Source organism: Arvicola amphibius, chromosome 11 (assembly GCF_903992535.2).
Source record: "Arvicola amphibius chromosome 11, mArvAmp1.2, whole genome shotgun sequence".
NCBI classification, from domain to species: Eukaryota; Metazoa; Chordata; class Mammalia; order Rodentia; family Cricetidae; genus Arvicola; species Arvicola amphibius.
The window spans coordinates 50,289,018-50,307,641 of NC_052057.2; the positions used below are offsets into that span (position 1 = coordinate 50,289,018).

At 34.9% G+C, this 18,624-nt stretch overlaps 1 protein-coding gene across 2 annotated transcripts in view; it reads left to right on the forward strand.

Moving 5' to 3' along the window:
* Positions 1 to 18,624, forward strand: part of Naaladl2 (N-acetylated alpha-linked acidic dipeptidase like 2) — an 883,574-nt gene that overhangs the window by 293,361 nt on the left and 571,589 nt on the right. The gene's annotated exons all lie outside the window — the stretch shown is intronic.

An 18,624-nucleotide genomic window follows, 5' to 3' on the forward strand; every position in this document is an offset into this window, starting at 1 on the left:
AGGTGTATCTCAGTGAGTTAGAGGTCATCCTAGTCTAAAAAGCAAGTTCCAGGACAGTCAGAACTGTTCCACAAAGAAATCCTGTCTTGAAAAAAAAAGATAATAATAATAATTGGTAAAATCAATCCAGCCATAGATTAAACTACTGGCTGAAAAATTTAGTATCTTATCAGTATAATTTAACTTTATCTTTGAATTTTTTTTACCAGTGACTAAAAAATTATACAACTGTTGATGGGCTTTTTTCCTTATATTAAAAAGGCAAAATTTTGTTTAATTGAAGGAGGGACTCTTTAATTTTGTTTGGTGTCTGATTGGCTTTCTCTATTTTCAGTGTGTCTTATGAATAAGACAAACTATCAAAAGCAGAATTAAAACATGTTTATTACAAAATCAAGTTAAAATAGGAATTTTTCATTTTACTTTTTAGGACAGAATGTATACATTTACTGCATTTTCTTTTCTGGAACTATAAAAGATATTGCTGATGATAAAAATAAAACATAAAGGATTTTATTTCAATGCATGTTGGAACATGTCTGTGAATGAAGCTATGTGAGGAGAATTTTGAGAGCTTTGGAAAAACTCAAAGTAAAAAGACAACAGTCCTATAACCTCTGTGCCTCCATATCATGGGTTGTTCTGGGATTGGGCTTTTGTCACTGCCCAGCTGCAATAACAGGAGCGGGTAGTGCAGAGTCCCCATCATCTCTGACTACTGCCTGTTCTGTTCCCCTGACTCTACACAGTCTGGACTCACATGACCTTTGTTTATTTGAGCTTGCTTATTCCTCAAAATACCCTCAAATTATAAACTGCCTGATGCTCTGAATAAAGTTAGCTGTTGCATGAGACTTTAGTTCATTTCATTTTAAGGCTCTGCTTTCCCAGGTTCATGCTGCCAATTAGAGTAGCAACAAATGAATAGTCTACAAGTAATGTTATATTCTCAGACCAACTATGGCCAGATGCCCAGAGAAAAGCGGAAATTGCATATCTCACTCTCACTGTAAGCTTCTCCTCTCTCTTCTTTGGCATCTGTACAATGTATTATTTGTTCCTTTTATTATAGGCATTTTAAATACCATATGGTTCAATTTATTGTGGTTCTTCTTTGCTTTTCCCTGATGGCTAAATATATTGAGTATTTATTTTTTTTTTTTTTTTGTCTTAGCTGGAATTGGATTCTGTCTATATGTCCTTTAAATTTTAGCTATCCTTCAAGGAAGTAGGCTTCATTTTGTCAATTGTATACACACATATGTCATATAAGACTTTAGTTCATTTCATATATATATATATATATATATATATATGTTCATATTTATATGTATTCTGTCTTCCTGTCTTTCTACTAACGTTGGTTCCACATTCCATTACTCTCTCTTTTCTCCCCCATCCTCCCTTTAAATTTCTTCCTCTTGCCTCATAATCTTCTTTCTAGTTTTATGACCTATACAAATGTTCATTTAAAATGAAACTTTGGATTTCTGTTCCTTCTGTATTCTGGACATTCATACTTTTCCAATGGTTGGTCCATCTTGAGTTGAATTTGCATGTATTGAGAAGTAGAAGATATTTTTATCTTGCATATGAATGTCCAGTTTGCCTGATATTGTTTATTAAAGAAGTGTCATTTGTCTACTGTATGTTATAGAAGCTCATGTCCAAATTCAGTTAAGTATACTTTTAAAAACTTCATGAAAATCCATAGAACACAAATATAACACAGTATGAATATTTTCTTCAAATTTTTTTATTTTAAGAATAAATATTGTAATCTAACATAGTTTATATATTTATTAGCCATCCTGACCCTGTGATGAATTTCCTTAAATAAGCAATGATTGATTGCGTGATACAATTTTATTATAAGTAGTCACATTCCATTCAAAGTTTTTGTACCATGTGTGCCTCTGTTAAAATTTAAATGGCTTCATCATTTGACTTTTGAGCCCCTTGTGATTGAGAGTTAACTGATATTTGATATCTATGCTTATAGGTAATGTCCAAAGAACATGATTCCCTGTTTGCATTCATTTTGTCATGTCAGAATCAAGTTTTGGTAGCTGAATCCTACCAAATGGAAACCATAGATGTTTTTAACGTTGTTGCATTTTTTGATGAAATTTTAACATTAAAGAAATTTTATTTGTAATAATAGTGTGGATGTAAATTTAAGTATTGTACAATATCATAAGAAAGGTATGTGTTAAAAATAATTAGAAATCAGTATACCATGTATCTAATTCAGAAGGCAAAAATCCAAGAACTAAGAGTAAAGTACAATTTATAGATCAGGAAAGTGGGGTGGCTCACCGGCTTGCTCAGACGTCTAAAAGCCTAAGTTAATCTCCAATCCCACCATGTGGTAGTGAGGAAGGTATGGGTGTGTGCTTTGGTATGTTTGTGAAAGTCAAAGACAGCTTGTGGGAGTTGCTTCTTTCTGTTCACTGTGTGAATTCTAGGAATTGAAGTCAGGGTTTCAGGTTTGGTGTCAGGAGCCTTACATGTGGAAGCATCTCACTGGTCCTGCAGACTGGAAAAGAAAAGGTGGTTCTTCACCTATAAAAATAGTGGAAAGTCTTTCACTATTCAATAAGAAAAAATTCTCAAAGTTTACACTAATATTAATTAGAACAAGGATTTTCACTGAAAATATGCATGGAAAGGCATTATTTTAGAGCAGAGAATTTAAGTTTTCAAATGTTGAAGGCACATTTAGGAATATCAGTCAGGTACTTAGTTACAAGAAGACTATTCTGAATTTTAGAAATTCTTTTAATCAACCTTGCTACCCAACCTTCATGTATGTAACCACCAAATTCTATAAGCAGAAATTTTAACTTGAACCTCACCAAAAACATGGATTTAAATGTTTTCTTCTGAGTGGACACTGAGCCTGAAATTATAATTTACCTCATTAAACTAAAGAGAATTATTTTGCAGAAGTTGTGAGATATAGAAAGGGTTTATTCGGAGGACAATCACAGACTGACATTTTTCAAAGAAAGGCATCCTGCTAGATACAGTTACAGCTGTGTTAGTTTACACATCTAAAACATCATTATTTTAGGGAATTTTGGGCTGTAAAGAGTGTGGTCCACAAGCACAAAGTAGACTTGAGTTGGTTTGCCACAGCTCATACAATAAAGCTGGGTGTGGTAGTGGGGATTTATAATTCCAGGGAAGGAAGGGCAGATAAACAGATTCATGAAGCTCATTGTATAACCAGCCTATTCAAATAATTAAGCCTATTTTCCAGAGAGACAGGGAGAGAGCACATCTCAAAGACAAGGTAAGAAGCACTAGAGCTATGACACCAGAGTTTGTGTTCTCATTTCACACATGCCTCACCCCTCTGTCTCCTGTGCTCTCTTTCTTTCCATGGCTTTCTCTTTCTCTCTCTCTCTCTTTTGCTCCCCATCCCTGTTCTCTTCCACATACATGGATATACTCATATACATACACAGGTTATCATTTCAGTATACTGTAATTATAACAGGCCATAGGATACATTAAAAATTTACATAGATGGGCTGGAGAGACAGCTCAGTTGTAAAGAACATGTACTACTCTTACAGAGGACCTCTGTTTGTCCCATAATACCCTTGTAAAACAGCACACATCACCAGTTCCAGAGGAATTAGTGCCTTCATCACAATGAACCAGTACTCATATATATATATATATATATATATATATATATATATGTGTGTGTGTGTGTGTGTGTGTGTGTGTGTGTGTGTGTGTGTAGAGAGAGAGAGAATAAAATAATCTTTAAAAATTATGCATGTATTTTATGAATACAATACATTATACTAGCATCTGATGAACTTAGAAGGGAAAGTAAAAATGTGAATCAGTATTTCTCATGAATTCGTGAGAAATATCTAAGAGGAAAGCCCCACAGAATGCAACCTGAACCTTATCAAAATTTCAATCTTACTGTATCAGACAGTGCAGTGTCCAGAACCAAAAAAATTAGTGCCATGGTTCATGATTTCAGATGGTTGCAGAAAAAGTCACATCAAAATTCATAGAACAGGCTCTTGATAAAATGTCATAGCCAAGCTTGGTAAAATTCCAAAATAAATGAGATGAGAAGGAAATGACTTGAGTACATTACTTTACTCACTAAAAAGTTAAAACCGGAAACTAATTTAAACAAAACTCTAAATCTATATAAAAACAAGAATATTAAATTTCAGTTATTTAGAAGAATAATCATTGCAAACCTTTGAAAGAATAAAAGCAACTGTCAGTTGGCTGATGATTATGTGTACTTAGACAACCAAGTGATTCTAGGGAATACAAAGAGCTTAATGAAACAGCTGAATACAATGAATTAGGAACAGATTGATACAAAAGCAAATTCAATAAGATTAATAACTGACAGGGTTGTAAGCTTGAGGCCAGTGTGGGCTATGTACTGTGGCACTTATCTGTCCTAAAAAAAGAAAACCAAGTCTAAAATCAGTATTTAAATTCAATGCAGCTTTTTAAAAATTATGAATATGAACAATCAGTACTGAACCCATGATTCAGACTCAGTATATTTTGCTCAATCCGTTTCTTTCTTAAATAAAACCACTGTGGGCAGGGGAGAAGGCAGAGAATAGTGAAGAGCGCTATTTGGGATTAGTTTCTGAAACTTACATGGCCTGTCACTACTGTTCCAGGGGGACACTACCCCCACCAGCGTCAGCACTATCGTCTTCACCCAGTTTTAAAAATAAATCTTTAACTAACTTAAACTTACAAATGCTTATTTTGTGCCTTAGATACCTTAAGATTACTATATTTATAAAGGCTGAGCAGGATCTGTCTGTCATCTATCTATCTATCATCTATCTATCTATCTATCTATCTATCTATCTATCTATCATCTATCTATCTATCTATCTATCTATCAATCTATCTATCTATTTATCTGTCAATCATCTACCTAGCTACCTATCTATTATCTATCTAATGGTATATATATATATATATATATATATAGAGAGAGAGAGAGAGAGAGAGAGAGACATTTTCTATAATTACCTTATCTAGATATCATTTTAATAGAATTAATTTTCCATGTTGTAAAGCTTTATTCACAGGAAATGAAATCTAATATTTGAAACAAAACTGCCAATTAGCTCTGAGCATTCTTAACCAGTGTAGAAACCCCTTAATTGAACCAAGGGATTAAAACTTAGAAATACTAGTTCCAGGCCAGGCTCTAAAAAAGCTGCAGAGAAACCCTGTCTCGAAAAACCAAAAAAAGAAAAAAGAAAAAAAAAACTTAGAAATAGTGCAATTTATTTCAGTAAAACGCTCTGGATTGTGGTGGAGGTCCCAAAGCTACCTAGAGAAGCACCAAATAAGCAAGAAGTTGCAGAGTCTTTCTTTATTATGTTCTAAGCAATGCTCAGAAAATCCCTCAAGGAACATAGAGTTGAAAAAAGAAGAATCTGAACTTTTCAAGGTTAGTTTAGAAAGGCATTTAACCCAGAATCTCTCTCTCATTCTCCCTCTCATACTCTCTCCTCTTCTGCCTTCCCTCCAGTTCATCCCATATGCATATTAAAGTGTACACGCCATGTCTCTGCAAGTATGAGTCCACTCATGGTGCTTACATCTATATTAATATATTAAATTATGTTCAGTAAGCCCCAAATTTGTTTCAAAAGAAAAAAACCCATAATCCAATAAAGAATATCAACAATTCTGTTTGATCAAGTGTTGATATTATTAACTGAATCTAGGATGTTCTTTTTAGACATCTGTCTGTATAACCTTAAAAAGCATGTTGAATATTAACTTTTCATTATTTTAAACTCTTATATTTAGAAAATTTTGATTATTCAGAGTGATGTATTAGCCACTTGAATGGGTCTATGCAGAAATATTTGCATATCTCCAGAATTCTGGATCCTCTTCTGTAATGTCTACATTCCGGTGCTGAGGGAAAGCTCTGTCACTCACTGGAAGGGTATCTTCAAACATAGGAACAAGCTGAAAGTGTCTTATTTTCATGAATGTAGTTGACACCATTTAGTCATCTTTTAGATAGCGGTCACAGAGGTATTTTCCTTTTCATTTCTTTTAAATGAAATTTTAGAAGTATATTAAACTCCTATGAAAAGGGATGACAGTAAAAGCTGAGGAGACAGAACACATCAGTCTAAATCTTCTGCAGTTTGCTCATGGTAACCAAAGTCCTGTGAAGGGTCCATACCCATTAAGAAAGCAAACGAGGACAGGTTACTTTTCACAGTCACAGGGTGTCTGCATACCAGGGAGTTACGTATGCATACAATAGGGAAAATCGTTGATTATTCAGGTCACAAGATAATGAAAGAATGAGCTACATTCTGATAACCTGTTACATATGAACATAAGATCAAAAGCCAAAATGGTATGTTGTTTGAATCATGTTATAATTTGATTAATATGATAAATACACTCCCCTGAACATATGCAATGAGATGCAGTGAAAAAATAGACCATTATTCTGAGTATAAATAATAAAATATGTTGGGCCAAGATATATTTTATACATGAATAAAATTCTCAAAGGGTAAATAAGGTATATTTTCAAGTGGAACTATAGACTGGCTGCAGCAAAATATTAATACTAAAATATGCTTCTGATTTTTTTCTCATAATGAAGGAAACTGAAGGCTGATGATTGTAGGGAAGTTTTGGAAATTCACACTACATGTCCACTGCTATGTCTAATATTCTCTACAGATCAAGCTAGTAGTCATGTTTACTCAGCTGCCACTTAGACTTCAGGAATCTTTTCATGTATGGAGCAGCAATATCTGCTATTGAATAATTCTATACTACTTTAGGGGACAGATAGTAAATACCTAATAACCACCACCACCAAAACCCCACTGAATTTTAAAGCTTATATTTACCCACCAGATAGGACTGCTTTTGAGTCTACTATGCACAGTCTAGGTTAGTAAGTGTATGACACACTGTATTGGCACGGAAGGCAGTGTGTGACCAGGAGAACACTAGATGTGATTTAAATGGGAATCACTGCGTCTAAACACAGCAGTTTATACGTATGCAACTATTACCTTCATTTGTCCAGTAAAGTAAAAGTGCCCTCCAGAGTGTCAAAGACCTAAATGAATAAGATGTTTGGACATAGGTCATCATAATCTCTGCCAGCCTCCATCTGTACTCTGCATCTTTTGTATCCATGTATAAGTGTTTGTATTTATGATGTGTATGTGTTTGCATTTGAGCATGTATGCACAAGTGTGATGTGCATCTGTATACATGTCTGAAAATGAGTGCTTATTCCATTCCCTCTTGAGTCTCTGCTTAAGGACTGAATAGTTTTATGAAAAATGGAAATTTGAAAAGCAGAATGCCATTGTATTGTATTGTCAGAACTATATAATCAGAGTGAATTAGCATGACTCTAAATACTTTTCTGAACAGGAATCAAAACATTTTATGGAGACGGTGTTTCCCTGTCCAGAGCTTAAATGTACTACAGTCAGTTGTTTGTATCTTTATCTAATGAGTGTATTCCAATTATAACACATAAAAATTATGGAAAATTAGACACACTTTATGGGAACCAGACTTTTGTATTGTGTTGGCTTTCAGGGTAAGCTTGAAATTCTTTGAAAAGAAAGGCTTTCTGACAGTTATTTATCTTGTGCAGCCATAAACCTTTGGATTAATTGCATGTTTTGTACAAATGTCAGCTACTGATTAAGTTTTGATCACTCTGTTTATGTCCTGTCTCAGCTCTAGGTGAGTTACGATATTGTTTATCATCAGTCTTTTTTGCTGACCCCTGTAAAATAAAAAAGTCAGATGCCATCAGAAAACTAATTTTTTTTCCTTACAGATCTTCACTAGATGCTGAACATATTCTTCTCTGATAGAACTATAGAAATAGTAAAGGCAGTAAAAAACAATGCTTGAACTAGTTTTGTTAAAATTTACTACTCCTGACAACTCTAAAATGTTTAGCTAACATAATAAAATGTATTTATGTGAGCTTGGGGGCTGGAGAGTTGGCTCATAAGTGTACTTGTTGCTCTTATAAGGAATGGAGTTCATTCCCACAATCCATGTTGAGAAATTCATAAATGCCCTCAACTTCATTTCCAGGGTCTCTGACTCCCTTCTGGACTCAGTGTGCACCTGTATATGTACACCCCCAAAGACACCCATACATAAAAAGCAAAATATATATTTAAACAGTATAACTACTAAGTATGTGACTATACTTGTGAACACTTCAAATTCTCACTTGAGGGCTGGCTGTGCAGGACTTATAAAAATTCTGTAAATTAGTTTGTATTCTTACACATAAAAACAAGATTTTATCCCCTCTTCCCATGGCTGACTTACTCCTTGCCTGTTCACAGTATTTTAGAGCTCGAAAACTGCTTTTTTCTCAATGAGTTTATTTAGTATCTCCAACCTACCATGGGTCTCTCTTACCCCAACTGAGGCTTCATTATCTGTATGTAGTAGCAGCACTTTTACTTCTAAAATCAATGACTATTTGAAGCTTTCATGATAGTCACTAATACAACTTTGCTGAACACCAGTTTCCTCATTTCTAGTGTTTTAATATAGCTACTTTTCAGGATTGTGTAAATATTTACAAGCCATTTTATTGTTGAATCTAGCTCATCAATAAAAGTAGGGATGTTAGCAAAAAAAGCCTGATTTTCCCTGTGTTAATAGGACATTTTTAACATGATGTCATTACTACAGCACAAGTCTTCTGCTTCCCTTGTTTGCCCAGCCACTAGAAATACATGCCTCTTTCCTATATTTACAGCCTGTATACATGGCACAGGAATATAAACCTTGCAGGATCCCACTGTCTACTGTCTGCATACCTGGCAATTCCCAGCTTGCCTGGAGTTTTACATATTGTTTTATCTTAAAAACCAGCAAACAAACAACAAAAACATTTGGTGTGAGAGATGGTATCTTTGTTAGTGTTTCAATTGCTATAAGAGTTACCAAAATTTATACAGGAAATCATTTAACTGGGGCTAGTTCAAAGTTACAGAGACAGTCTATCATCATCATTGCTGGAAATATGGTGGCATATAAGCAGGTATGGTGACAGACAAGTAGCTTTGAATTCTACATCTTGATCAGCAGATAACAGAAAGTGAACTGGGCATAGTTTGAGCATAGGAGACCCCACAGCGCATTCTCACAGTGATACACTTCCTCCAACAATACCACATGTATTCCAACAAGGTCACACCTCCTAATAGTTTTTCCCTTTGGGAACCATTTTATTTTTCAAACCACCATAGAGGGTATGTGCCATAGCATATGTGGCTAACAGAAGAAAACTAATGGGTGTCAGTTTTCTTCTAACACATAGGTGCTGTAGGCTAAGCACAAGTTGTCAGGGTTGGTGATAAGTTTCTTTACCTTCCAACCTAGACAACCCCATGAAGTCTAGATTTAAGCTTCTCATCACCAGGCTGTGTATACATCTTATGTAATAGCCATGACTTAATGTTTTTGTGAGCACTCTGCTCAAGAATTCTGCAAGTCTAATCCCCTATTGTCTGTATCAGAAGTCACTATGGGTGACTTCGTGTTCTTCTGTTGCAGGAATATCACAGTCTCTCCATATGTACTTTCTCAATTTACTTTCATTGTTATTATCCTACAAGACAATGTGTATCAATTCAATTGAAAAAAAGAAGAAACAAATCTCAATTTTGAGCTTGTCTGTGTTATAATTAAAATCATTGTGTATAGTACTGAAAGTAGGACTCTAAGGATTAGTCCAGTCTGATAGAGGGTGGGCGCTAATGAATGTCTTCCTGGAGCACATGCAGCACCAATTAAATTATCTCTAATTGAATGATTGCTTTTCTATTAGTTCCTATGGCATGGGGTCATTTCAATAGATACTTAATGAATGAATAATTTGTGTGGCAGTTTGTAACCTCCTTCCCAAAGATAACTTAAATACATTTTCTAGGCTTCCAATAATCTGTCACAAATGTACTGCTGAATTCTTATTTGATTTGCAAAGTCATTCTTTTGACTTTTGGTATGACAAGAAATCGTATGAATCTAGTCATGGAAAAAGTATGACCAATTTTAGATGTAACAGATCTTGATTCAACATTCTCTCATCTATCTAAAGTGTCTGTATTGTTAATATTAAAAGAAAATTCAATTTTTGTCTCACTGTTTTTCACATAATTTTTATTTCTATCACACTTTAGGAAGTAACTTACATTAATTTAGGTTTAATGGTGCTTTTGATTTTATTAAATGAACATCATTTAACAACAGTTACAGATAATTACCAAAATATGGAAAGATTGATAATTCCTTCCAATTTCTACCTTTATAAAGTTGGGAGTAAGGTTACTAAGGATCCTGCTAAGGGCAAGTAAGTAGGTATTTTAATGCTAAAAGTATTTTCCAAAGGACTGATGTGTATATGAAGTTACAGATATTATGGTAGCCAACATAAGACTTACACATTCAAGCCTGACAGAATTGGAGCAAGGAAAAAGGAAGTGGGCAAAAAGTACCGCACAAACCATACTAAAACGGTGTTTGGAATTGACGCTTGCTTAGAGAGGGCAAATCAGTTTTCCTGAACAGAATGACAGTGGGTATATCAAACACATTCTCTCTAGTATAGTGTAGATGGAGTGGCGGGGCTGTGTTCCACCACCTGGCTAGCTTTACACCCGAAATAATTACACAGAAACTGTATTCATTTAAACACTGTTTGGCCCATTTGTTTCAGCCTCTTATTATCTAATTCTCACATCTTGCTTTAACCCATATTTAGTAATCTATATAGCAACACGAGGTGGTCGCCTACCAGGAGAGATCTTAACCTGCATCTGTCTTGGAGAGGAGAAGCATAGCGACTGACTATGGTGACTGCCTGAAGCGTCTGCCTTCTCTCTCCCAGAATTCTGTTTTGTCTACTCTGCCTACCTAATTTTCTGTCCCATTAAAGGGCCAAGGCAGTTTCTTTATTAACCAATGAAAGTAACACATCGACAGATGACTCTCCTCCATCAGTGTAGGCCCCATGCTCAGGAACAGTTGATGAACACAAAATGGACTCCATGTTTTGTTGTGTATACTTTTGTTATGAGTTGGTGTTATTTTTAATTTTATATTTTATGAAAGAGAAAGAATGTGAAGCTGGGTTTGTAGGGAGAAGGAGAGATAGGCATGATCTTGGAGGACTAGGGCAAAAGGAGAGAATATGATAAAAATATATGAAACTTTAAAAATAAAAATTTTATAAAAAGACAAGAGTATGAGTTTTACTATTTGTGATGGAAGTCTATAGTAAATTGCAAACCTCATGCCACTACTAGCATAGCCAAATAAACAGCATTATAGTCTAGGATGTGAAACCATATTAGAAACCTAAAGACATCAAAAGAGTATAGCTGTCCAGGGCCGTGAGAGATACAGCAGGAAGCAACTAATATTAGATATCAACCAGCCAGAGGAATGATTCTCTGATAGAGGTTAATCCTGTTGAGGTCAGACCTGCAGGACAATGTGCTCTGGAAGTTGTTGCTTACATTTGCTAAAGCAGCTTGTTATCTCCCTAATAGTGAGTAATCTCATGTAACCTGTATATATAATCTCATAATATAATCTCATAATTACATCTCAATCTTATGGGTGCATATATCTGTGGATAGTCAGGAAGATGACTTTTCATTTAGCTATATAATTTGTATATATAGAAAACATACTAGGACATGCTTTATAACTAGATCTATTGTCCAATGAGAACTGTAGATACTTAAATGCCTGCTTTGTTCCTTTTACTCAGACTAACTGCACATAATTAGCTTGCTTTATCTCAGAGCAAGTTCAAACTAGACTAAAGGATTTTTGTAAATAGATCATGAGTTTAAAACTTTACAGCTATGCACAAGGTCAGTGTCACAAATGTTCAACCTAGGTTGCTACACAAAGCACCCTAAGAAAAGCATGCCAATTCTTCCCTTGCCAAATCTGCTGACAATAGACGTATATCTCAAGTTTGTTACTGGGCACTGTGCCTCCCTCTGTCTGGTCACAGTCTTACTCCTGTAACCTTGGAAACTTGTGTCACCACAGTAAATGGCTCAGCTACTTATTGCTTACCCTAGGGATGTGCTTTTGGCCAACGAGAGGTAACTCTTGTAACTTTTTTATTGCTTGAAGACTCCTGTAAGAAAGAAAGTTATGAGGCTAGAGGGAAAAAAAAAGCTAGGTGGAATTAGAATTAGGACAGGAGAATTAGAAAAGAAGCAAAAGAATAGAGAATAGTTTGAAACAGCACAGTGTGAGACAATTCATTCGCCCTCATATAACCTAAGCACTTTCACTTGTTGCGACATCCAATCTGAACCCTGAAGGAGAACTTGGGGCTGAACTCCAAAGGTCCTCATTACACAGCATTAACATAATAATTAACATATAGACCTTTGAATTCTGATAATGCTGTCTATGTGATTTCAGTGGGTTTTCATCCCAGAATGATTTGTTTTCTGGTCTGGCTTCAGGTCACATATAAATGTTCTATACTTGTATACTCATTGGACAAACTAGTTTATATATGTTGAACTATTCAAATGTAAAAATTAAGTTATTTTAGTAATCTACTTCTTGTTTTTTCCTTGTTCTATCAATTATGGGACTACGTTTGTCACAGCATTCAACTTTGACTCTAGATTTGTATTTATTATACTTTCAATTTGGTCTGTATATGTTTAGAGACCTGTCTTCAAGTCAGAGATCTGTCTATCTTCTTTACGTCCTTAGCAATTTAAGCTATGAAATAGCTTACAGACAATAGGTACACAGCACACTGGTTATATTTTGGTAAAATATGTTTGAGTTTAAGATTAGAAATCTGCTTCCAATTACTAGTGCAGAGAGTATCAAGACAATAAATAACTCAAAACTGTAAACTGAAGAAATTAAGACAGTCCTGGCACACTCTGCTAAACACCAAAATTCTCATGCCCTTAAGGCCCAGAAACATCTGGGTTTTTTCAGGTTTGACACGTGTTATACTTCATATGTGTTTGAATTAGTGGCACTGCCTTCCCACTTACATACATATATATTCTCAAGGATACATACAGGCAAATCCAAACACTCATACACACACTTGCACATATTCAGGAGAAGTTTGAGTATATGTACAAAGCTTTAAACATTCATACTTCCATATTTATTGCTGTATTATTCTTAATGGTGAAGGAGGGGAATCACCATAGATATCCATCAACAGACGACTAGAAAATGAAGATGACATATGTGTGTACACATGTGTAGGTATTTGAGTAGTCTATCATTTAATCAAAAGCCCCTGTGAGTCAGTGTACTCTGCATTTATGCCATTGAATCACATAACGAAGAAGATGAAATGAAGACCTGTAATGCCTGATATGAAGATTAATTTGTCCAATATTGTGATGTGCCTTTAGATTGTGATTAAATGAATTAAAATAATTTAATGATAACAGTGACATGTGGCATAATATGCCCTGAGAAACACCAAGTTCAGAATGCAGGCACTGTTATTGTTCAGAGTACTGTTCTCAGAAAGGGTTGATATAGTCCTTCACACCTCAGCAGTCACAATGATTTTATGTCATTTCTTTACAGTTCCTGTCTAAAATATACTTTAAATGCAGAATCATATGACATTCCATTATGTTTTCCCCTTGCAAATGATCAGCTATGAAGTTTCTGTCTGTTTAATGTGGGTAAGGGTATTAGGGTGAGAATTGGATCATTGAAGTTTTTTCGAGACTATGGAATAATGGTTATCTTGACAGGATGTCTTATTTCAATGTGTTCTATTTTCTCAAAGCCAGTTTGTTTTTCTATCTTATAGAAGTTGTTTGACATAAATATGAAATTAAACATGTATTTGTTGAGTATCAACCTAGTCCATCATTATGCCTTCTAGTACTTGCAAAGCAAATAGCTTTGTGCAGGGTGCTCCATCAGGAGTAGAGTATCAAGATCCCTCAAAGAGAATCCACTTCTGCACTAATTTTTCATGTAAAATATAATCAGTTTCAGTTTTTCTCATTTAGAACATTCTCAATCTGTCAAAATTGATCTATTGTGTCCTTGAAGGGGTATATTAATTTTCCTGTGTCATTGTTTGACTAGGAGTTTTCTCTAAGATGTCACACCATTTATCTTATTCTCCAAGCTGATATCATGCCCAAAGCTCTGCACGCCCTAGGGAAGCACTACTGTACTATGAAATACTAAGAACGCCATAGCTTAGACTGTGGTTCCTTAGGCACTGGTGTTGTTCACTTCAAACTTTGAAGCAATATCCCTCTTTCATCAGGAACTCACCTGTCCGGTCACTCCCATTGAGGTTACAGGTATGTTCTACCATAACCCATAGTTAACATGGTTTTGGAAAAAAATCAAACTCTAGTTTGTAAAATGAACACTTTACTATTTGCATTATCTCTGTAACCCAACTTCGGCTTCTTAATGTATACATAATATCAATTGCACAGTATAAATATGAGCATTTGTTCTTCTGTATACACACAGAAGGAAATAATAGCAGGTCTAGTACATATGCTACATTTCCTCTTTGCAGCATGAATATCACTCCTGAGATATTTTCTCTGTCTGTTCACTTAGAGCACACTCTTGGCAGTTACCCCAGAACTGTGAATACTGCATGCACCACTTCCTCCAGTTCTGACATCAGTGTTGCTCGGTAGCTCATCCAGTAGCAGGTGTTGAACATTGATATAAACAGAATTTTGTCTAACAAAGCCAAAATCCTTCCATATCAGGTCTCTGTTGGCCAAAGGAACATTAATGCCAAAGCTCATTCCAAATTCAGGTCTCAGCCATGACAGTTGATTATGCTACCTGCCAGAATTACTGGCCCATGAAAACCCTTATTTTAGAAATTAAGTCAGAGTGAAACTTTCTCTCCAATAAATACCTTGTGGTTTAGAGTAACACAATTTTATTTTTTTAGGTTCCTCAGTTAGTAAATAGAGATTGCATAGCAGTTAATTCCTTAATAACGTTTCTGGTTTAATATAAACACCTGCTTAATTAAAACAGAAATGCTTCCCACATCTCGCAAACCATTTACTGCATGGAAAGATTTTTTAAAAATGAGCAAAGTCACAAATAAATATATATGTTCATGTTCTAGGGAATTTTAGATCATACAAAGTGTCTCTTTAACAGGTTTTATCTGTTGAATGAAGAAGTTTTTGAAAAAAGGTGAGAGCTACACTTAACTGAGAGCATGATGATAAATATTTCCAATGCAGTTACCAATTATATTGGCTTAGGAAAATAGCAGTAATAGGTTCTCCTCTAATGTCTATGAGTCTCCAGCCACAGGTAGTAGAAGAAGTTAAAGTTACCTGGCTTACATGTAAGTTACAGATATCTAACTTACAGGTACTTGGCTAAGTCACCAGACATGTGCTTCCTTCTACAGACAGGCCAATGAGAGTGCTGCTGCCTGTCTCCAATATAAAGGTACCAATATTGCACCATTGAGGATGTCTTGATGGTCCAGTCACTGCACTAGTTCATGGGCTTTACAGCAGAGTAGGACTTCTTATCTCTGTCCTTGACAGTTTGAATAGCATCTCCCGAGATTCTGAGACCAGAAGTCACTCCACACAATGGTGGGTTCCAGGTCACTAAAGGGTATTATACTAAGAGAGACCATACAGAACCACAATAACAAAGACTTCATGTTCTTTCTTATATGAGGGTCCTAACTCTAAATATTTGTGAGTATATAAGCTGTAGTATTCACAGAAACAAGAAAAGTAAAAAGGGTGCATGGTATGTAAGTTGTAGATGAGAGATTCTAGAAGAGCAGATATTATGATACAGATACTTTTTAGGGGTAATGGGGAAACTGCTGGGATAGTTCATTTGGAAAGGATGGAAGACAATGCAGAGGGAGAAGAGGACATCTGTGTGTGCATACATATGCAAATAATTTAAATGAAATTGTGCCATGGGATCTGAAAATGGTTCCAATAGCCACAGACTATTTAATAATAACTTCAGTGACAAGCAAAAAGCATAATGCTGTGCAGGGGAGTCTAAGAGATTCCACAAACAACATAGATTGCTGCCATTTCTCTAGATTACCTTCTAGAACTTGAAGGTAAGACCCTGTTTCTGAAATGCCACACTCTTTAGACACAGGTCTTTGAGGAAAGAAGCTAAACAAAAGTTTGTGTGAATTTAAAATTAAAAAAGAATGAGGTAGGACAGTTTTAAAAATAAGAAAATCAAACATTAACCATTTGAATATTAGGAATGCTATGGACTATTTACGAATATATGATGTTAGAGTATCAATTTGTGTGTGTGGGAGTGCACCTTTGTGTGTTAGTGCATGTAAATGCCCATGGTCACTGTTTAGTGTTTCTGTCTATCTTGTTCCAGATGAATGTTTGAAACAAGGTCTCTCTCTGACCCCAAACTAGCCCTTCCAGCTAGACAACCACCCATATAATCATGTGCATTTGTAAGCTTTGCCAGCATCTTAGAGGATGCTTGTTGTATGTTAATGAATTTCTATTGTTTAGGTTGTTCTAAAGATGCTCTTGGGTATTCAATTAAATTCATCCTGAAAGCATGGTATAGTAGATTTAAAGTATTTAATCTCTAATGGATAAAATGATGGGCCAAAGAAGAGCACTTAAAAGTTCTAAGCAAACATCTGCACTACAGTTTATGAAAGGAATACCCTAAATCATAACCTTATCACTTTTTCCAGAAATTTTCTTCTTTAGATATTATGGGAAAAAATACAAATTATTGAAAAAGTCATAATTTAATTGCAGGTAGTCAATATTCTGCATGTTTACTTGAAGTATTTTCTGAATGTTATTATATTTATTCGTGTGTGTGTGTGAGTATGTATGTATGTGTACACATGCCCCCGCCATGTTGCACAGATTAAGGTCAGAAAACAACCTGTAAGACTTTTCTTTCCTTCTGTCTCAATCTCAAGTCATTAGGCATGGTGGCAAGGGATAATTCTATTGAATGATCTCATGGGACAGTGTTTTGAAACTGGTATTCTAAATATATAAATATATATTCATAAAAATGAGAATTGTAGTGGATTTATTTGAAAAGAGTGTTAGGTTAATCTGAGCTGTCGGTGAGAGGAAGTAAGATAGAAACTGAGCTAAGTGAAAGGTATTGTGCCAGCGTTGAACCAAAGCTTGGGACCTGAAAATGACTAGCAGGAGGGACAGAGAGTGATGAAAGGCCCACCGTTCAAAGAGGAAATGAAAACGCACATGGCCTTAAAGGTATTGATTAATCAGGTCATAGTTCTTCCATAAAAAGACATCAATTACAGACAATTTTTAGTTTAAATATTCTTCAAATATCTTAAACTTATTTGATCTCTCTCAGAGAAGGAATCAAAAGAAAATACTTCTTATCTATGAGGTTTGTATAATTTCTTGCCGAGATTAAACAGATAATATTCCTTAAAGGACCATTACACTGCTTCCAAAATTAGATGTGAATACCTAAAAATTCTAATGCATCTTATTAGTCAATAGAGCTTGATTTTACTTGACAGAATTTATTTTGCTGTACTCTCTTATTTTGGAATGGATCTCATAATTGTTTTCATGAACTATCAGGATGTATGATGAAGTTCAATACTCTTTCAAAGAACATCTTAGCAATGGAGAATAGAAAAAGCTTTCCAACCTATTTATGAAAACAGCTAGCATTTCTTTTTGAAATATATTATATTAAACATTTTCCAAAGGTCACCTGATGAATAGTAATTCAAAAATTAAAGTAAAATTTTAAATTGGTAAGAGAAGAGGTAATAAAATATTTATTTACTGATTCCATAATTTTTAGCAAAAAGCAAAAATGAAGGTATGTTTCATAATTAATGATGTCTTAGAGGAAGTGAGTGATAGAAAAATTCAATAGCATTACCCTATGGCAAGCAGTAATTAAGGCAAATAGTTTAAGTTTATATGTCTTCATAGTCACCAGCAGTTTGATAATTATCATAGTCCAGCCACATGGCTTTAACAAAATACCCTAGATTTAACAATTTACAAACAGCAGAAATTGATTTTTCACAGTTTTAGAGCTGATAAATCAGAGATCCATGTGTCTACAATCTTTAGGATGTGTCTGCTTCCTCACAGAAGGTTTTTTTCTAGCTGTCTTGTGTACTGTTTACAACATCTAATCCTCCCTCTGGCTACTTAAATGAGAGTGATAATTGCATTAATGAATAGTGTTCACTGTGGTCTAAGCACTCCCTGCCAAATTCCCACCTCAACATTTTGGAACTTAGTATTTCAGAGTACCAATTGAGGGGATTGATTCCGGCATTCAAAACTGAAAATTAATATTAACATCTAATGCTATTTTATACGTGGATGGTATAGCCTACCAAACAGACCTTTAACTTTATCCAATGCCATTTACAACCTTGATATTGGAATGAAAGGCTTGTTTGAATGCTAATGCATTATTTATCTATCCTTTCTTGTGATTATATATGGGGCAGAAGCAATTCAAAGTAGAAATTAATCTAAGTGC